General features: G+C 45.0%; 1 protein-coding gene across 2 annotated transcripts in view; it reads right to left on the reverse strand.

Annotated features, from left to right (window-relative positions):
* LOC119457165 (rho-related BTB domain-containing protein 2) overlaps nucleotides 1–22822 on the reverse strand; it is a 275684-nt gene that overhangs the window by 249950 nt on the left and 2912 nt on the right. The window lies entirely within an intron of this gene.

Here is a 22822-nt window from a genome sequence, read left to right on the forward strand (position 1 = left end):
GTAGAAGTTTGAATTAAAACAGCTCCAACGACGGTTTCAGAGACCCAACGGCGTCGTTTGCTACTGCTGCACACCGCCATCTCCGAAGAATACCCCCCGAAGGAGCAGCCGCGAATGGGCTCCTAAATGTCGGGTTAACCCTTTCAGGGTCAATATCGTACATGTACGACCTCCGCGAACACCCTCAAAATGGTCAATGGCGTACATGTACGATATCGCTTGTACATTTAAAAAGCGCGCCTCTTTCGATCATTTCTTTTGCTTGGCATGTGCTGCCACTCGACGGAAACACGTGGAATTTTTTACTTGCGCCAATGCCTCTCCGTTTTTTTTTTTTTTTTTTTGTTTTTTTTTTTGCAACGGCGCGTCGGCTATCGCTCGCGTATCCGGGCGCACGCGCGCGCGCGCGGCGGCGAAGTGCACGATTCTTTCGATTATTTCTTGCGCTTGGTATGTGCTGCCACTTGACGGGAACACGTGGAATTTTTACTTGCGCCACTGCCTTTTTTTTTTTTTTTTTTTTTTTTTATGGCAACGGCGCGTCAGCTACCGCTCGCGCATCCCGGCGCGCGCGCGCGGCGGCGGCAAGTGCGCTCTTCCACAGAACACCGCTCTTCTTTCTATCATTTCTTTCGCTTGGTATGTGCTGCCACTCCACTCGACGGGAAGACGTGGAATTTTTACTTGCGCCAATGGCTCTCCGTTTTTTTTTTTTCTTTCTTTCTTTTCTTTTTTTTTTTTTTACGGCAACGGCGCGTCAGCTCTCGCTTGCGCATCCGGGCGCGCGCGCGCGCGCGCTCGGCACCGGCGGCAACGGTTTTCTCCTGCGGCGGATCCCGCTTGTTGCACTAAACTGATGGCTATCTGGTTTCAAATCTCTCAAAGGGTGACCGCTTGTTACTCGATCGTTTATCGCCCACCGCGGCGCGATTACACCTGTTCCCAGGCAGCCGCCTATATACACAAACGATGCTGCCGTTTTTGCGGTTCCTTTTTTGGAGACCACAAAAGCTCTATAGCCCCTTGTTGGCGATAAGACGAAGGCTTCTCACTTGTTTCGGTTTCCGGACGTGCACACAACCATTTTTCAGCGCGATTATCTTCTTATTCACGAATAGACATTGTGTATTTTAGAACACAAACGATTTTTTCCTCACTTTACTGTCACTTTAAAAAAATTACGACCATAATTTTTCGAAATAGATTCTTTCGAAGAATTTAAATGAGCAATAAAAAAAATCGACCCTGGGGTGTCGCATTTGGCAAAACAATTCGACCCTTAAAGGGTTAATGAATTCCCTTATCTGGTTGGAGTCACCCTCAAAGTCCTAATCAATTTCCCAACCATGTAGACAGGTAATTATGTCGAAATGTTTAGCTACTGCTTTGTGCATGATTATGTGAAGAACTGGGCGCCCGTTCGACGGGATGGGATACAGGTTGCTTCCAGCAAATGGAGATATCAGCAAATGCAGGAATCTAGCCTGAACGCGCCAACAAAGCAAGCGAGACGGCTTACAGTCAGCAAGAGGGCCACTCAAAGCGCCGATTTGTGCTACCCAGCCAACTTGGTCGCTATCGCCACCAGTTTGCGCCACTATACAGCGCAACAGGTCTAAAAGCGGCTTGTCGGGCTAAAATTTGACGGGCTAGGTCGACAACCCTGCAAGTAGTATAGGCCGACGATCGACCTTCCCGACTCGCTTGGCGAGGTAAGTGGTCAGGTGCAGCTGAAGAAGCCGACAAGAACAGCACGCTCTGTTCTTTCTTAAATGATGAATGAGACCGCGGCTGTTGTCTGCCTTGATGCAATGAGCCGCTGAGACCTCGGCCCGTCAGAAGCGTCTGCAAGCGCGGTTCGGGTCGGGTTGTTTACGCCAGAATTCCCGCTCGTGCCGCCCGCTTCAAGCGCGGTAACCACTTTAAGTCATCTTCGAAGAGAAGAAGATGGCATCATAGCGATATCAGCCGTTAGAAGCATAACTTGTTTTTTATTGAGGGGCCTGCCCGCCAGCAGCAAACGCGTGTTCGACGAACTCGATGTGTGAAAGCAGGGCGTCAACTCGGCGATTTTCCCGGCGCTCGGTGCACCGCTAAAGCCAGCGGCGCGCATCCACACGCAGCTCCAAGCGCATGCGTACTTACCTGCGCAGAATCACGCAACACCCTCCGCCCACCCACCTTTCAAATACGAAACAGATAATCGCTGTTCATAAAGGCCTAATGAAAGGGAGGCGCCGGCTATTTTTCGTCGACTCCACGGCTTTTATCGATACAGGAACCGGTCGCTCGATTGCGCGTCCCGTACACCCCCCTCTCCCGCCCGCGCGTGTTTATCGCTTTGTTCTTTCCTCCCGTTGAATCGAATCTACGTCCTCGATCGAGGGCTACAGCTCACAGAAGTCTTCAAAGCACGAAGGCTACGAGAATGATTGATTTTTGTGGCCGTCCCTAGAATCGTTCTCTATAGATTGGAGACAGGCGAGAAAAATCAGTGGCCATGACTCGCGAAGTCATTCGTTAGAAGCAGCTGTTTGTCATCATACGTACCACTACGAAGAGTATGATTGAACTTGCAAATTCGGTACCACGGTCCGTTTTGACAAGATTGTTCGTTACGGGCGTCGGTCGATTGTGGTAGCGAGAAAACTCACCGCCGACGAGCACCATGAAGTCTTTCGGGGCCTCTTCTTTCTGGGGTTTTGCGTGCCAAAACGAGTTCTGATTATTAAGCACGCCGTAGTGGAGGGCTCCGGATGAATTTTGACCACCTGGGGTTCTTTAACGTGCACTACAACGCAAGCACACGGGCGTTTTTGCATTTCGCCTCCATCGAAATGCGGCCGCCGCGACCGGGATTCCATCCCGCGACCTCGAGCTCGGCAGCGCAACGCCTTAGCTGACTGAGCCACCATGGCGGGTGTTTTCCGGGCCTCTGACAGACAGTTCCGATCCTAGGCAGGTGACACTATAATATGCTGTGTCGGAAGGCTCTGTCGTGCGACTGTCAGAAACGCCTCGAGGCTACATATTATGTAGCCTCGAGGCGTGTGACATGTCGCCATGTCATAACGCACGCTGTTGACCATGGTTTATTATTGCGATAGCATTTACACGGACGCTCGAGCCGCATTCACGCCGTCGGCGCCGCCACCGTTCTTGTGATGTCCCGTTGACGGCGCATGTGCGGGTCATGCGCGGAGGAGAGGGTCTCCAGAGACGCGGAGTGCTAGCGTTGGTAATATTGATGAATGATTAATCTAATAAATGTATCCCGCAAAACGATTATTTTTCATCGAAGTCACCTTTTCATTTAATAGACTTAATCAATTAGGCCTGTTCGATTAACCGCTTTCGAGAGTTTGACAGGAGTGGCGCGAACATATCTAAATCGTGCTGGAATGGCGGCGCACGGGCAGTGACTGTGCGTCTGTGGCAGAGCCACTGTCGACTGTTTTTCCGAGTCCCGAGTGATGCCGTGCCGAGCGACCACGCCGCCCGACGCCGGAGGACTGAAATGCTCTCGCAATTCAAAGCATACTATTAGCAACCCAGTCGTCGATCGTCGTGCCACTCCCAGTCCAATAAAGACGTGACACAGCACGCGCGCCGGTTTGGAGCGTGTACTTTGACGTAGCGATGGAGTTCATGTCGATTCCAGCAAATCTATAGCGTCCGAGCATCTATTCTCGCATGCTGGTTACGTGGCCAATCAAAGAAGGTGTCCGGTTCACCCTAACATCCCGGCCAATTAACATTCCTTCGCTCTGTAGAAAAGAGCCTGTGGTTTAAGACCTTGAACGAGTAATTTTTTTTTGTCCTGTGTATATTACAATTTCTTGCATATTTCAGTTGGACTTCAACTTTCACTTTTGCCATTTTTCTTATTTGTTGTTTAACTGTACTGTACAGGGGTTCACTAGTGCTGTGTATCTTATTCAATTATGCACTAAGTGCCATTTTATAACATATATTGTTTATCTTTTGAAAAGCCCCTAGTGCCAACTATATTTAGTCTTTAACAAGTTAAGATTATCCTATATCAAACGCTTACACACTTGTGTTTCAAACTTGGTTCCCCCTCTCGAACATTAAAATAGGGTCCTACAAGTGTAGGCAAATTTCGATTAATCAATCAATCGATGAAATACCCTGCATCGAAAGCGATTAATCGATTGAAGGCTACAATGATAAATGGTTATTTGTTAATCGAATAAAAAAAATTATTCGACCATCCCTACGGAGTGCATTTGGCTGCAAAAACGACGAAGCGATCGAAGTGGACGCACCACAGAATGCGCTGCGCTCAATCACCCCGGCGGCGGAGCAGTCGGGCAGAGTTTCTGCGTTACACTGCTGGCATTCTCGCTGTGACCGATGTTCGCATGCTCTGAACAGTCAAGCTAACGTCATTGCACTGAACGCTGACTAAATGCCGACGGGTGCATCCTTCATGTGCGACGCCTGCAACGCCACTGGCGCGGCGGCGCTCGTCAGGCCAGCGTTGTATCCTGGTGTAAGCGAAATGCTAGACCGATAAGCATGTATGGCATACCCGATTAGCTCAAGCAGGCTACGTGACCGTCACCGCCCTGTTTCAAAGGGAATGCCAATAAATCATTATCATCATTGCGAGACGTCCGGTAGGCATAGCTGCATGCCGCTCTTCCTTCTGCCCAAAAGCTGTCTTGCGTGCTGCGTCGCGCTTCGTCCCAACAGTTGGAGCGCAATGCGAAACCTTACTATCGCTGTCAATGCTTCGCCCTACGGGTGCAACTGGTAATGCTATATTATTATTATTATTATTATTATTATTATTATTATTATTATTATTATTATTATTATTATTATTATTATTATTATTATTATATTATTGGCTGCGTTTAAGGGAGGCACATCTAGAACGCGCTGGTTACTCCTGACCAGGAGTAGGCAGGTGCCCTCATTTTTAGTGGCACGAGCATCGAGTGACACTCTTGCTCCTTGCGCAGCACTTACGGTTCTCCTCCTGAGACGACCGGGGACGAAATTCAAAATAAATCGGAAAAAAATACAAAACAAAATAGTGCAGTACAAAATTCATGGGTTCCATTATAGATATCAGAGCATAAGTTGAGTTACAAGTTGAGTTACTGAAGTGTCTAACATAATTAGAATTACTTAGAAATCACTGATTACCGCACACCAAAGCGCAGAACACCAACGCCGAGGTGCGAGTGCCACACCTAAGTCAAAGGTGTGGCTAAGTCAAAGATTAGGGTCACCGACCGGTTTCTTTTTTCTTTTTTGTCCACCCTCACCCTGACCAAAAAATATTTACACGCCCTCCCTCGCCCTCATCCTCACGTTGAGAAGGCAATGTTAAACTTGTAGGAACACGGAATGCCACTTAAGACTCGAATGTGTTAGCATGGACTGAATCTTGCCAGCGTGCATGTCAGCCGCGGTGGCTAAGTAGTTCATGTTTCTCCTGCCCAGCATGAGGTGGTGGTGGTGGTGAAACTTTATTTCCAAAAAGGGTCCTGAAGGACACCAGACTGTTCGTCAAGGTTTAGAGGGCACCTCCCAGGTCGGGACGGGGAGCCCTAGGTTCTCCGCCGCTTCGCGGGCCTTCTGGACAGCCCAGAGGTCTTGGAGCTCGCTGCTCATAAGAGCGCCGTCCCACTTGTTCTTGTCCTCCAGATAGGAGGCCTGCGCGTCCCGCATCCCCACAACATGTGTCCCAAGTTCACATGTCCACCACAATGTGCACAATTGAAAGTTCCGTCGTAGTCTGCATGAGTCGATTCGGCTCATACGCCAAGGATTGGGGTACGGTTCGTCGGTAGCAAGCGGAGAGTCACTGACTGCGCCCTGTTAAGTTCCTTGTTTAGAGTGGGCTTGGCAACAGCGCTGGCGGCAACATGCTTAGAAACCCGCTTCGCTTCGCTATCCAGGTTTTCCTCGGAATCCTGCAAACGGCGCATGACGGTTCCCCAGTGGCGACACACGTGGACTACGCTCCTGGGCACGACACGGCAACATCGGCACTTATCGACATCTGCGGTGGTCCCAATGAACCCTGCGTCATGATGCCCGCTCCAATGCCGACGTCGATTACGTCATGTCACGTGGTCCATTCTCAGGCTATAAGAAGCCCAACGAGCCAGCTCTTCATCAGTGGGCTTGGCAACAGCGCTGGCGGCAACATGCTTAGAAACCCGCTTTGCTTCGCTATCCAGGTTTTCCTCGGAATCCTGCAAACGGCGCATGACGGTTCCCCAGTGGCGACACACATGGACTACGCTCCTGGGCACGACACTGCAACATCGGCACTTATCGACATCTGCGGTGGTCCCAATGAACCCTGCGTCATGATGCCCGCTCCAATGCCGACGTCGATTACGTCATGTCACGTGGTCCATTCTCAGGCTATAAGAAGCCCAACGAGCCAGCTCTTCATCAGTGGGCTTGGCAACAGCGCTGGCGGCAACATGCTTAGAAACCCGCTTTGCTTCGCTATCCAGGTTAGTGGCTATTTGCCTATGAGTTGTTACCGAAGCGACAACCGTTTCCTGGTGCTGTTGCCTTGCCCACTGTGCGTCAAAAGGTTTTTAAATTGTGTTTTGCCGACCAACAATGATCTGTTATCTTGTGGTGACATCGAGGCCAATCCTGGGCCTTCTGAGCTGGAAAAAATGTTATCCGAATTATTGCAAGGTCAAAAAATTATCAGTTCGACTGTTGAGGGCATTGAGTGTGCGCAGAAGGAAATAGAAAAAAAGCTTACCGGAATAAATGAACGCATTGATGGTATTGATGAGCAGTTACAAAAATTGAATGGTCTAGCCGGGAGGGTTCAGAATATGGAATCAATAGTCTCGAAACTTGAATCTCAGGTGTTGGCGCTTCGGGACTAGATGGATGACATTGAGAACAGAGGTCGCAGAAACAATTTGGTAATATATGGTCTTGACGAGCGAAATACTGAGTCAAACGATGAACTAGTTAAAAAAGTACAAGAAGACATTTTTGTGAAACATTTCGGCAGGGAGGTAGTTGGCATTGAAAGATGTCATAGAATAGGAAAAAAAGAAACATGCAGGTCACGTCCTGTTATATTAAAAATTCTGGACTATCGCGAAAAAATGGCCATATTGAAATCGGCGCATAAACTAAAGGGGACACATATATCCTTATCTGAAGACTTTTCCAAACGGCTTCGCGACATAAGGCAGAAGTTATGGAAGAGTGCGGCAGGAGAGAAAGCAAATGGCGCGAAAGTAAAACTCGTTTATGATAAGTTGAGCATCAATAATATCTTGTTCGGTTGGGATGAAGAGGAAAATGTACGATTTCAGATAACCAAGGCAAGGATTGACTGACACCAGAACCCTAACATCCGGTCTCTAAAGATAATAAATATTCATTGTAGGAGCGTAATTAACAAGGTCGCGGAGTTGGAGGCTCTTGTCCTTTCACATGATCCTGCCGTCACAATTCTAACAGAGACCTGGCTAAATGACTCCATATATGATAGCGAGCTTGTCCCTTCTGGATACAGTGCGTTTAGGAAAAATCGAGACGGTAGAGGTGGAGGCGTCAGTATCCTTTTCAAGACGGCACTTAACATCCTGCGAATGCCGAATATACCGAATGTTGAAGGTATCTTTTGTAAAGCGTATTACAATGGCATCAGGTACATTATAGGTGCTATATACAGACCACCGAACACTCCAGTTTCCATGTTTGATGAACTAGATAAATATTTGCGAGCAAATATAAAGACTAATGACCGAATTATCCTTTCAGGGGATTTTAATCTGCCTAACATACACTGGCCAACATTCACGCTCACAAAGCACGATCTTGTTGGAGAAGCCATGCTAAACATTTGCTTTACATATGATCTGCTTCAAGTTGTGCAGGACTATACCAGAATTCAGGGACCTTCTAAGTCTGTTTTAGACTTATTCTTTGTCAGCGGATCCATTGATGCTCGAACAAGCTGCGAGGTATTTCAAGGAATTTCTGACCACCAAGCCGTGCTACTAACCCTAAGCAATACTGCACTTGATAAAAAAATGCAACGTTTATCTTTCCCCGATTTCTCTCGGGCAGATGACGTTTCAATTATTGATACTCTTGCGTTTCATTTTAATGAGTTTGAAAACAGCAGATGCGATGTAAATGAGCTTTGGATCAGGTTTAAAAATATTATAAATGACTGTATTAACTCTTTCGTACCACGAATTACAAAAAAGAAGAAACATAAAAACCCCTGGATTTCTCGTAAAGCGCTCCAGTTGAAAAGACGGCTAAAACGATTAAAGAAAACAATGAAGAACACAAATTTGCATTGCAATGGTAACGAAGTCAGTGAATTAACTTCAAAGCTTAAGCACCAAGTCAGTAGCGATAGGCAGCGCTACTATGGCGACTTATTGCCAAGTTACATCGCATCGGCTCCTGAGAAATTTTGGAGGAGCATTAGTCCTAAATCAGAAGAGTGTGATGTCTTTGACGTGAATAGCAAGTTGACTGATGATAACAAGGAAATTGCAAACCTATTTAATGCACACTTTAAGTCTGTCTTCACTCGAGATAATAACATTTTACCGTACTACGACGCAGTCCTGCCTCCTATACCTGATGTTAAGATAACTGAACAGGGCATTTTTAATATGCTACTTAATCTAGATATTAGAAAATCTTCTGGCCCAGATGACATTCCGAATGGTTTTCTTAAACGCTATGCGGAATGGGTGTCCAAATATTTACATGTTTTGTTTGTGAAATCCTTGGAATTAGGCCAAGTGCCGAGCGACTGGAAGACCGCCAGAGTTAAGCCACTCCACAAAACCGGGAATAAGCAGCACATTCAGAACTACCGCCCTATTTCATTAACTTCAACTGCATGCAAACTTTTGGAACACATCATTCACAAACACATTTCGGAATTCCTTGAGAAACATAACTTTCTAACAACCCATCAGCATGGATTCCGAAAAGGCTATTCAACAATAACCCAATTGGTAGAAACAGTGCATGACTTCGCAAATAATATAAACAACGCTAAACAGACAGACGCCATATTTATGGATTTTTCCAAAGCTTTTGATAAAGTCTCTCATCATAAACTACTCCATAAATTAAACAAAATTCTTAAAAATAATAAGCTGATTAACTGGATTTCAGATTACCTCAGTGCCCGTAAACAATTCGTTACTTTTAAGAATCAGGACTCTAATCATCTCTCCGCTGACTCTGGCGTTCCCCAGGGCTCGGTTCTTGGGCCGCTCCTCTTTCTGTTGTATATAAACGATCTTGTAAATGATCTTGCTGTTAAAATCAAATTATATGCAGACGACTGTGTTTTATATTCAGTAATAGACAACCCCTCGGATCAAGTATTACTAAATGATGCGTTTCAGAAGGTAGTTGCCTGGTGTGAAGATTGGCAGATGTCAGTGAACTTTGAGAAAACTGTTTTTATGTGCATTACTCACAAAAAGAAAAAGCTTAGTTTCAATTACTCGGCTAACAATATTTTTCTATCTGAAGTAACAGAATACAAGTACCTTGGCCTGTGGATAACTAACAACCTCAAATGGAATCGGCACATCGATAAGGTAACCACTAATGCCTATCGTAAATTGTTTTTACTTAGGAGAGCATTAAAGCTGTCCACGTGTCCCGTTCGCATATTAGCGTATAAAACAATTATACGCCCAGTACTAGATTATGCAGCTATTATCTGGGATCCGTTTACGCAAACTAACATCAAAAAGCTCGAACGGGTGCAGAGAAAGGCAGTTCGCTTCATTTATAATAACTTCTCCCGTACCTCAGTAACAGAACTCCTAAAACAAGCCAACTTGCCTGCACTAACAGAGCGCAATCGAGTTTCCCGACTAAAATTCTTCTATCAGCTTGTAAATGGACACTACAACATTAACATCACTGATATAATTACATTTTCTTCCGGGTATGCCACAAGACAAAGGCATCAACTAACAGTGACACCATTCCACGTAAAAAATAATTGTTTTAAATATTCCTTTTTTCCTAGGACTGTGATAGAATGGAATAATTTGACTAATATAGAAGTTACTCAGCCTTCGTTGTCTTTATTTGCTGCTAACATCTGCTGATTAGGCCTCAAGATCAAATGTGACCTCATTCATTTCTTTTTGCCACTTTTATTTAAACCGATGTTGTTTGTATAGGCAATGTACTACGTATTGCTTTGTTTTGTTGCCTGCATTTGTACTGATGTATTGTACTTCCACCCTGCTAAAATCCCTTTGGGAATTGCAGTATCTGTAAATAAAAAAAAATAAATAAATATTGTTTGCAAGGGAGAATTCTCTACGTCCTAAATAAAAGTGCTTGATGAGCTCATTATATGTCTGATGTTGGTCCTTAAAGGCCTTAGGAGGAGACGAGGGGGTCTGCAGGGGAGCGCGGCTGACAAGTGCTCGCGCGGCCCTATGTTCTCCCACGAAATCGCCCCCATGGGCTGGGAACCAGACTATACAGTGGAGACTAATGCATCTACCTTCCAGTAACTTTGAAACCTTCGCATCCACTATTCCCCTAGCAAAGGCGAGAGTAGCTGCCCTAGAATCGCTATAGATTACCGAGCGTTCTGGATCTATAGCAGAGCGAGTGCAATGGCCATTTGTTCGGCCACCTCCGGATTCTTCGTGTAAACAGAGGTGACGTCTTGCAATTATGCCACAGCGGCACAAGGAGCAAATTTAGAAAAAATATCTAGTAATTATATATACATACATTTCGCTGGTATTTGAATAAGCCTAGATAAGCCTACGTGGTAGAAATCACCGGAGCCCACCACTATACGGTGTCCCTCGTATCCCTGGCGCAGTTTTGAGATGGGAATCCTTATGCGTTATCACCGTCATGTACCAAAAAGCCGAAGCGAATACTTGTCCAGCCATAGGTATGTTCGTTAATGGCATGAAGCTCAACATTATTTTTAACAGCGAAACTGTTTAAGCCAGCCGTAACCTGTGGTTCGTATCAAGAAACTATCATCAGCAATGAAGAAAGACATAAAAGAAAATAAACTTTCTTGCCGAGGCGGGATTCGAGCCGACGTACCCACGGTCCCAAGGCAAGCGTCGTAACCACTAGGCTATACAGCAACGCCTGCAGAACATGCATTTATGCCAACCATATGACTGCGTTCGAGCGTCGTCGACTTCGTCCACAGCTGGCGCGGTCGCACGCGCTCGTGCCAATGCCTGCGAGGTGAAGAAGAGGTTTTACGCGCTATGCGTGGGAGAGAGATAACGAAAGTAAGGTAGGTGTGTGCGTGTGCGCGTCTGTGTGTGCGTGCATGTGGGTGGGTGGGTGCGTGCGTGCGTGAGCGTGTGTGTGTGTGTGTGGGGGGGGGGGGGGGGGGGGGACGCACTGCAACGCGGTGGGACACGGCGTCGGCATTGGAAATCCGTGTCGGTGTTGCAAGCTGCGCTAAGCATGCAACGCGCAGTGCTGGGCTACGATCGCCCAGCTTGGCTGTTTCAAGCCTTGCGCGGCCGAGTGCAAGGCTAAGCGTTTTTTACAATGGGTAAGGATTAACTAGATTTAGCGTGCATATATTTATTCTGAGTTGCTGATGGATGCATTCCTACTTAATCGCTAGCGGCGTTTCTTTTTTCCTTCTATTTTTTAATGCAGAAAGTTTCATCCTAGTTACCGGGATTTGAAACCAGAGTTTGTTGGAATTCGCGATTAGATATATCTTATCAACTACCCTGTTGTGCTTATTAGAGAGAATCATGGCAACATCTTGACGCTATAGAGGTTAAACTAAAACATTTCAGTTGCATGTTTACGGCAAATAAAGTCCCTCGACCACCGCTGCCATACGCCAGCCGAAGCAAAAAAAACAAACCAGTTTTGGTTGTATACTGCAGTCTAGCTGCAGCTATATTACCGTCATGTTTTTTTTTCTCTTTCTCTTCTTTTTGATTCCCTTTTTGTTGACCTTCACTAGGTCAACAAATGCTATCAATGCCTGAAAAGCCTCAAACGTCAAATTTTTGTCCCTCTCTAATCACAGCAAGAAAAGGTGAATCCCAGAATGTTTATTTCGGGTAAAGGAGTGTGCTGAACTGTGGTAATCAGCGAAAAAAAATTATAAAGTCGCAGTTTCGCCCGAAAGGCGAAGCATCGATTTCGATAGCAAATTAGTAGACAGCTATACGAAGTAAGGATATTAGTTTTATCTGCCATATAAATTTGTAAATATTCGTTACTAACTAAATAAACAAGCACGGTGTCACGCGCGCACAGGTAAACATGAACACATCTAGCTCGATGACCGCGGAAACTCGTTAAAACTGGAGTGAGAAATCGTGACAGCGGCAGCGAGCAAATTGACCTTCACGCTGGCTCTCGCTTCAACGCGAACTAAATGTCGAAAGCACAGCACATACGAAGCTGCTGGCACTTTGTACCCATCGCACTTTGTACCCATCGCAGATCACTTTGAAGATGAGGCCCCCACGGGCGCACACGTTGTCCACATCGCTTTCAAGATACGGCGCCTGTGCGGCCGCTCCGTGAGCAGCAGCCGCGGGCGCAGAATCTGCTGGCACTCAGCGCATGCACTTTGCGCCCATCGCAGATCACTTTGAAGATGAGGCCCCCACAGGCGCACACGTCGTCCACATCGCAAATCGCTTTCAAGATACGGGCCTGTGCGGCCGCTCCGTGAGCACTAGCCGCGAGAGCAGAATGCACCCCCCCCCCCCCCCCCCCGGCCGCCTTCCTCTCTCGCGTACGCGAGCTTAGCTGCGGTTGTCGGCTCAGACTCGCACACCCAGCGTACGGCGCGCGGCGACGATTTTATCGCCGTTGGACTTTATACGGAACCTCACGGCGACGACGACGGCAAAAATGCGCTTGGGGTGTCCATATAATTGTTATCGCAATAAAATAAATGTCGGAGTGACGCCATAAAGTCGCCGTCACTGTTCCTACCTTCGTTGCTGCTACATCTCTCAGTGGCTAAGTCACAGCTAACATCAACAGCCATTTATGACTGAGGTCAGTTACAAGTGTGCTTCGACGTACATCTGAGAAAGGCTTCCTGCCAGTGCGCTTCAGATTTTCGGGCCTGAAACCCATCACGAATACGATTTCGGTTACTTCTCAGCACTTGAATATGAATCGCGTCTTCCTTATCTAGCCTCACATATTCACCCTCCCTCGCCTTCACCTCACAATGTCCGCCCTCCCTCACCACGTGAGAGCAGATGAGGACGGACTTGTCAGGCTGCCCGTGCCTGCTACTGAAACGTCAAAGGGACACTAAAAAGGAGCACTAAATCAGTTTAGGCTGGTGAATAAATCTTTCTAGACTATTTGCATTCATTTGACTGAAAACGATTGGTTTTTAGCGAAAGAATAAACATTAAAAAAACAAAGTCATAGTTTCCTTTTCTGATTTTCGCGCCTTTACAACAGTTTGACACCACGACACTCAAAGCATTTTCTCGAGTGTACGTGGACCGTTTTTCTGCTTAATAATAATCAAGCTTTTCTAGGTTGAGTGTTTGGCCCCTAGAATGCAGCGTTATCTTTCTTTATGAACCCGCGGTATAGCTCAGAGCCTGTGGCGTTCTGCTGCCGAGCACGAGGGCGCGGGCTCGATCCGGGCCGCGGTGGCCGCATTCCGGAAGGTGGGTGCAGAATGCAACAAATGCTCGTGTACCGTGCATTGGGCGCAGGTTAAAGAACCACCAGGCGGTCAAAATTAATCCGCGATTCCCCCACTACGGAGTACCTCATAATCAGATCGCGGGTTTCAAACGTAAAAGCACGGGATTAATATTTTAAAAATATATCTGTATTTATGAGCAGTTAACTACTCTCGATGGGACTCTGTTGAAAGTTTATGACCGTCACGGGGAAGCTAGTCCTTGAACTTCAAGGTGGCGTATATAGCCACCCGTCTTCCGTTTTTTGCGTCTCCTAGATCTTGCTTACGAAATGCAGCCTCCGCTTCGGTGAAAGTGATCTTTCAGTATTCCTGATTAGTTCAGCTTAATTGTTTCATCAGTGAAACATGTATCTCGTGGTGTTATTCAGAGAGATCCCAGGGTTCGAAACTGCCATAAGTAATTTACCAATCCAGCCTTTCTGTTTATCTCTTTCTTTACCGCTAGAAATGTGCTCATTTTCATTGCTTTTATGTTACAACATTTTATTTCAAGACGTAGCAGACGCAACGCATATTGCGATACAATTAATTATAGCCTGATCACTGCTGTTTTCAATGGACGTGTAGCAATAATAATTGCTCAGACGATTTTTGAGAATTCTTATGTGAAACTTCAGAGAAGCACCACAAGGAAAACGAAGGAAAATAATAATTTGCTATTTTTAGCATAAGTACTGAGAGTAAAAAAAAAAGATCACACAAAAACTCCTCTGGGAGTTGTCTAAGTATGCGCAAGCATTGTGCCACTTGCTCATCTCCACGCAGCTCAGTTTCATTATCCCTGTTATGAAACTTGATCTGACCAGTATAAGCCCTAATCAACATTTATCGGTCGTTATTAACCTTATAGGATAAGATCCGGTTCCTTATCAACCTTATCAGACTCGATCCGAGCCTCATCAACCCTTATCGGTCAGTATCAACCTTATCGCAATCGATCCAATCCTTATCAATTTTACCGGATATGATCCGACCCTTATCAACTCCTATTGTTCCTTATCAACCTTGTCGGCCTTGATCAGATCCTTCTCAACACTTATCGGTGCTTATTCACTTTATCAGAATTGCTCGATTAGACCATTATAAGCCCTTATCGCTCGTAGCACGTTATCCATCCGCATTGAACAATTATCAACCGTGATGAGACCGATACAACCCCTCATCACTACTTACCAACTCATTGACGGCTTATCTGTGTGTCCCGCGACGTAAAGCGCATGCGCCCTCAGAGATCGGTGGCATTTCGGTCGGTGAAGGAACGCCCCCAACAGAAGGCGCATCCCGCGACCACCGCATGTGGCGTGCTTGACATTAAAGTTTCGCAAAATTCGAATTTTCCTGATTTCTGCAATGCTCAAAGTCGGCTCTATATGTGGTCCTAGAGATGGCTTTTATTCTACCATTTCCGAATCTTTCAACAAAGCCTTCACAGAAACTGTTCTCCCTTGACATCTGTTTCACATTCAAATATATTCTCCTTCCGCAAGCGTGAGTGTTTAGCCCAGTGGGCAAGACCCCCGGCTTCTGAGTGTGGGGTCGTAGATTCGAAACTCACCACCGCCAACGTGTTTCCTTTCGAATTTATTGTTTTAGACATTAATTCCGTTGCAGCGATTCGTTTTACGTGACGGACGAACGGGTTTCCTCGTTGGGTCGGCATAGAAATACTTATGCATTTAAAAACTGTAATAAACAATATGTGTACCTCATTCCTAGTTCCCAACTTTTGTAAGTCAGATCTCGCAAATAAGTTATTATGAAGATTTGTAGGCGTCAATACTAGACATAGTGATGTGGATGCTATACGGGAAAGCAGTAACTTCGCAAATGGAAAAACTGGTAAGTTCCTATTGTGCAGAGAGCATTTGTTTTTACTCATTGCAGCAGGCACCCTGTTTTTTTTTTTTTTTGTTTTTTTTTCTGCATTCTTTCGGCTCACAAAGCAATGGTTGTCAGGTCAGGGAGCATGCAGACGCCTCCTCATACTTGATTATTACGTTCGATCTGCTTTTCTGTGCAAGCAAGGTGGTCTAGTGAGCGTTCAACTGGCGCTGGAGCCTCCACGTAATTGGTTCAGTTCCTGTACAGTAATGTGGAGTGTTGCACAACATTGTACAGCAATGAATAAGGACACTTGCGGAGACCCGTGTTCAAAATATAATAGACTAGATTGCTAGTCAATTGCTTCAGTCGAATGTCGGTCTGAAATCGAGTTGTGCACTCGTGTGAGTGAAAACCCCATACGGCGAAAAGGGTTGCTCGTAATAATTTGTACATAGGCTGTCCAAGCGCTGATGGATAAAAGCGACCCACGGTGCGGAAAATAAAGTTTCACATGATATTATAGTTGAACACAATTACCAAAATAACACTCACTCATGTGTATCTACCGTTGTTTGAGACATCGTTAAAACAGCCTAACGTCGGATCGGAAAATTGCCAATCCGAGAGAAGCTTCTGTGTCTTCACTGCTGCTGTCATTTAAAACGTAAGTTGTCGAGTAGACTGAGCCGCCAATTTTGCGTCGTTTTATTAAGGAAGTGCTAGGAGCACTGTGTGCTAGCTTCAACGATACCTCCAGTCTAATAATTATTTTTTCAGCCTCCCTAATCAGCCAAAAATGGTCAAATTTGACAAATAGTTAAAGTTCAGTCGTCATTTCTGACGGTGCATGATGTTGCTAGTAGAAGCATTTTAATGGAAATGTTTAACAACGCGTAGAATTTAAATTCTTTAACTCAGCCCTACCGTCTCTGATAAAAACTAACCCAAAACGCTCTTGGAACATCATGAAATGTACCAAAGACAGCATTATAAGTCTTGTAAACGATTCAGGGGATCAAGTTCCGAATAATCTTTGCGCTTCTGTACTAAACAACACATTTGCCCAATCATTCTGCACAGCTAATATAAGTGACTATCCCCATTTTACATCCGTTAACTTTCTGGCGATGGATCCCATTACCCTAAACCCAGCAGGTATGGACTGGACTGGACAAACTTTATTTGGGTCCTGCAGGACGCGCTTAGGGCCAGAATTTTCAAGATAAAGCGGTCATCATCATGTGGTATTGATGGTATTAATTCCATGTTTCTCCAAAACACTGCAGAATACAGCTGCATCATACTTAGCTTTATTTTTACTAGATCATTTAACGACAGTGCCCTACCCATTGACTGGAAAACTGGTAAGGTGACCCGGGTCCGCTTTTTAAATCGGGAAACCCACATCATTCTTTGAATTACAGACCCATCTCATTAACTTCGGTACCCTGCAAAATTTTTTAGCACATCATTTTCACTCACCTTGTAAACTTTCTTGAATCAAACAATTTTTTTAGCCCTTATCAGCACGGGTTCAGGAAATCTTTTTCCCGTGAGACACAACTGACAACATTCATTAATGACTTGCATGCGTTCTTGGACCCGGGTTTTGCGACGGACTGTACTTTTTAGACTTTTCTAAAGCCTTTGATAAAGTTACTCACCAGTTACTTATCTATAAGCTAAACCTTCTAAATATAGACCCCTTAATATTCAAATGGATTTGCAGCTTTCTTTCTAGTCGTACCCGATATGTAACCATCAACGACAATGACTCACCAGAGGTACCAGTTGAATCGGGTGTACCTCAAGGCTCTGTATTGGCGCCTTTACTCTTCCTCATTTATATTAACGACCTGCCTAATCAAATCACTAGTTGTTTGTTTATTTGCCGACGATTGCATAATTTACCGAAAAATAACTAATGACTCTAATATGGTTATACACTATAATCAGACCTTGATAACGTCACAACCTGGTGCTCCCGCTGGCACATGAATCTTAACACCTCAAAATGTAAATCCATGAGAATCTCACGTAGCAAAGTATCTTTTTCCAACTACCATCTTAACAACATCCCACTCGAATCAGTATCGTGTTATAAATAGCTCGGAGTGCACATTACAAATAATTTCTCATGGAAACAACATATCGAACACATTACATCAAAGGCTAACCGCATGCTGGGCTATCTGAAACGACATTTTCCGCTCGCACCTTCTTCCCTGAAAAAACAGTTATATGTCACCTACATACAGCCTAATCTTGAGTATGCATCATCTATATGGGACCCTCATCAATTAACATTAATTAGCAGCTTAGAAGCTGTGCAGAATCGGTCCGTTCGTTTTATTCTTAATTACCAGCGCACAGCAAGCGTAACTAGCATGAAACCTGCCCTAAACATATCTCTCCTTTCCAAACGCAGAAAAATCGCTCGCCTTTGCATGTTCCATAAAATATACCATTTAATTCCTACACTCAAGTAACGCTTTATCGAACCAGCCTCTTTTACTTCTGCTCGCTTGGACCATCGTCATAAGGTGAACATCCCATTCCACAAGACGTCTACCTAGGTAATTCATTTCTTCCAAAATCATGCCAGGAATGGAATCACCTACCGGATCCACTAGTCTATATAACTAACACTGATGGCTTCCGTAAGGCACTTACGTTATCTAGTATATGCCTTGATGTGAATGTATAGCGAAGCAGTTCCGTTTTCTCCTGATCAGTATTAATGTTTATAAGTTATTTAAATTTTATTATCTGCCTAATCTACAAACAGTATGTTTTGTATTATGCTTTATTTTCTATCATTCTCTGCCTATCGTCTCACTCTAACTTGCCCTATATACCATGTATTTATATTTCACCTGTATTACCGAAATTTTCTGTTTTTCTTTGTGTAACTTTTTTTGTTACTGTAATATGCTTAATTTTTATTGTGTCGCTCCTACTTGCGTTATTTTTACATTCTACCATGCATTGTCATCTGTATTTTTAGCCCCTCCCGTCTGTAATGCTTCATTGTAAGCCCTGAGGGTACTATAAATAAATAAATAAATAAATAAATAAATAAATAAATAAATAACTGTCGATCAAATTGATCGAATCCTATAGGCACGGTAAAAGAGTTAAACGAGACTATGAAATAATTATCTTAAGTAATCCGAGATATGAGACAGCGGTCGCTCGTTTTATACCAGGCGTTTTTTAAAATGTATATATTTATTTATTAGCTGCCCCAAATTTTTAAAAATTGCCTGCACGAGGTAGCACAAGTCTAAACCTTGAACTATATCTCTCGTTGAGGGGGTCATTACTTGTACGAGAAATCAAAATCCTTAATTGAAGATTTAACATAATTACATAATTAACTATTTACTTGACTACTGTAATTAAGCCACATATTTCAATCTACGAATTGTAGCCGGCGAGTTCGCAAGGCCATATTCACTTGTAACAAATTCTCAGGACTACACTAGTTTCGAGATATACTGATTTTCCAAGTGTCCGACGGAATGCATTGGCGTCCCAGTTACGCTTGTGCTTCAATGTATAAAACAGCGTTTTCTTTAAAAAAGTAAGTGGAAAAACCGTGCATTTTTACCGCAAGTTTGACGGCGCATATCTCGGAACCGGTGCCATCCTCAGAAATCCGTTCCAAGTCGATTTGCCTTGCAAACTCACTGGCTACAATTTGTGGATTGCAATATATGTGCCCTAAAGTAATTAGTTAAAAACTGATTAGTGTAATTATGCTAATACTCAATACGGCATTTTGGTTTTTTGTAGAAGTAATGGCCGCCTCTTGCTCAAGGGTTAGAATTGTGCTATTTGCCATATGCAATTTTTAAAATGTTGGTGCAGCTAAAAAATGAAAAAAATAAAGAGAGAAAAAAACAAACAAACAACCTGTATATAAAATCTTACTATTACTGCGAACAGCACTTATGAGATGGAAAACGGGCCGAACATGTTTGTTCATTCGTCAATTTGCAATAACCGTTGCAGGTCGGCCGCTCGGAGATGCGCAGAACGACGCGCAGTCGCCGAAGGAGGGAAAACGGAGCGCTTCGGTAGGGTGGCTAGCTTCGGTGGGAGTCCGCGGAAGCGGCTCTTCGTCGACGCCACGAAGGAGGTCGAAAAGGAGCAGCAGTTCGTTGGGGGAAAAAAGGGCTGGAGGCGTCTGACCGGAGGTCTTCCTCGCAAGAATTTGCAGGAGCACAGCTTTGCAGCGCTGCGGACGCCTGAGCTATATCGTGGCCACAACACTGCAAGGTGAAGCGCTGCGCGCAAATTAAGTATCGAAAACCACAGAACCGCATGAGCGTGCAGTGCACATTGCCGCGCGCCGCCAACAGCAGACGCTTTCATTCCTCAAATAGCACGGCTGCAGTTCGTACGAAGACAAGTACGAAGAAGCAAAAGTTCGTGAGAAATACTTTTTTTTTGTCGCATTAATTCACTAATCAATTAGTGAATTAACCCTTTCAGACACTGTGTACACAATTGTGTACACCAAGACAGTGCATCAACAGAAAAAAAGCACTGATGAAATTAATGATATCTAAAATGTGCCGCATATATCTTGAAACACTTATGATTGGAATTGAGCCGCAATTTTGGATAACATGTGCAAAATGTTTTTAAAAAATGAGTGGGAAGGTATACGGTTGGGTGTTTTTGCTTGGTGTCGGTATGTTCTGTATGTAGCTGGCAGCAGAGCACTGCACGGGCTCGGGCTTGCCCGAAAGCACGGGCCGAGCTCGGGTTTTCTGACGCGGGCTCGGGCTGGGCTCGGACTTTCTGGTGGTGTGCATGTAACGTGCAGCGAGTTATCCTCACGCGTCTCGACTCTGAAAAACGTCTTTTTCGATCTCGGGCCGGGTTCGGGCCGCTTTCGAGTCGGGCTCGGGGCGGGCTCGGGCCTAAGGTGGCGGACCGGGCCGGGCGGGTAACGTAGATTATTTCCGGGCCCGGGCCGGGTCTCGCCATAAATCTTTTGGTCGGGCTCGGGCGGGCAGCCCAACGTAAAAACGGGCCCGGGCCGGGCCCGTGCAGTGATCTAGTAGCGGGTTCATTTCTTTCATTGTTTTTCACAATGTCAAGCACCAGGAATAACTTTCAAGCGGCTGGATAAGTGCTTTTCAAGCTTTTCAATACACGAAATAGTTATTTTCTAATATTTGATGTTCCTGTAGTGAGTTTTTGCGTGGAGTCCACGTTCTGTAAACTTGACAAAACTCGCTAAAGAATTAAAAATTCCGAATATTTTCTGCAGCTGTACACTTTCTACGATTCTGAAGATGCAAGAAATGTGGTGAAAGTAAGTTTTCAATCAACAGGATAAAGTGGCGTCTGAAACCCTTTCAGACGCCACGGAACACTTACGAATAATTAATAAATATGGTTCGTGCAAATGAAGTATGTCTTGCAGAAGTGCTCTTTGTTGTCAAATATATTCGTAGAAACAACCTGAGAAAGCCTGAATTTTGGAGCAAGGAAAGTAATTTGTCTTCGATTTCTCCGGAAGGGAACCGCTAGAAATTATTTAAGCTGGTGAGAGGTAACGGAGTGCAACACGCTTACGCGCTGGACTACGCTGTCTGCACAGCGGCTGCCCTGCCACACCTTAAAAAAAAAAAAATTGTTCACACACACGCCACCCGACCTTTTGCCAACCTCCACATATGCCACTGTTCCGGGGGCGTATGCGAAAACACACGCAATTTTTACGAGTTGTGCTTCGGGAGCCAAAGAACCCATCGCAACGTAATATAAGCGCTCCAGGAACTGACAGGAAACCTTTGTGACCAGCTTTTACTTTAGGCAGCTGTCGACTCCATAATTACGATGTGAAGAACCAATTCCTCGAGAGCACCCCCCCCCCCCCAAAAAAAAAAAAAAAAAAAAAAAAAAAAAAAAAAAAAAAAAAAAACACAGAGGATGTAGAGCGAAGCTGTTGCCGACGCTACACAAGCACCGCCACCACAAGCGACGTACTGTCGTGAGCAAAAGGTTGGGGACCAGAGGTGCGACAAAATTTTTTCTTCCATTGTAAAAGCCTAGGCATAAAGGCTGAAATCAAGTGGTGCTGCCTACGTGCGCCTGTTTTACCGGCGTCATGAATTAAGGATATTTAATGCTGCACGGCTGTGCTAGAAGAAATTAATTCTTTTTAGCCGATGCCGTGGTCTCCAAACTTATGAGCGCGACTGTACGTGACGCGCGCAAGTGCAGCCTACATCCACATTTTTCTAGGCCCTCCGCTATAAGCGTAAAAGCCATATTGAACTAAATGAATGTTTAAAAATTAATTGCGTCAGAAAATGCGTTGAGTACGACTTACACACAAGCTGCAGGCATGATAGCTTCGGACTGTGATATATGAAGCAAGATAGCTTCGGACAAAGCCCTTTTCCCGCTGCCGTTTGAGGTCTGTCTGAGTGGTCGCGGCCACTAAGTGGCGGTACCGCTTTTGGACAGTGTTTGCCGTAATGTCAATTACGGTCGCAACAAACGCTGTGCGACAGATGCAACGGGCTGAGCGGCCACGCATCAAGGAGAGATGCATCGTATATGCACACGTTCGTCACACGCGCGTGCGGAAGTAAAGCATACATCCATGCATCCTTGTAGGTCCTCCGCCAGGCGCAAGTGCCGTATTGAACTAATTGAATATTTCAAAGTAAATTGCGTCAGAAAATTCGTAAAGTACGACTTACACACAACCTGCAGACATCGGACTGCGATTCGAATATACGGGAAAACACATTTGTGTTACGCGTTAAGCCCCTTTCCAACTGCCGTTTGTTTTTGGATGAGCACAGACAGAAACATCCCGAACAAATAGAGGCTAACAGCTTCGCGCGACTTCGTAGGTGAAGCAGGAGACTCACGATGCCACGAAACCTGGTCTCGTCGCCGCAGTGACGCGTTCACACGCACACTGTGCGACCATGCTGACGAAAGCAGAGTCCATTCAGCAAACAAAGGGACAAGAGGTGAGACAACGGAATTATTTGTTGCACTTACGAGGAATTGAAGCTCCATAAATGGGTCGGCAGTTAGTGAAAAAAGAAATACAAACGCGACGAAAACTTTGTGTCAATACTCATGCGATTGACCATCACGAGCATTACGTAACTGCTTTCAAGGAGAAATTATATTTATTACTTAATCTGTACACTGGCTAAAACACCTAACTGTCGAAAATAAATGTTTACGGTACTTCACTTGGTACCCGGCTACAACAGA

The sequence above is a fragment of the Dermacentor silvarum genome, chromosome 1, assembly GCF_013339745.2.
Source record: "Dermacentor silvarum isolate Dsil-2018 chromosome 1, BIME_Dsil_1.4, whole genome shotgun sequence".
In the NCBI taxonomy this organism is placed as follows: domain Eukaryota; kingdom Metazoa; phylum Arthropoda; class Arachnida; order Ixodida; family Ixodidae; genus Dermacentor; species Dermacentor silvarum.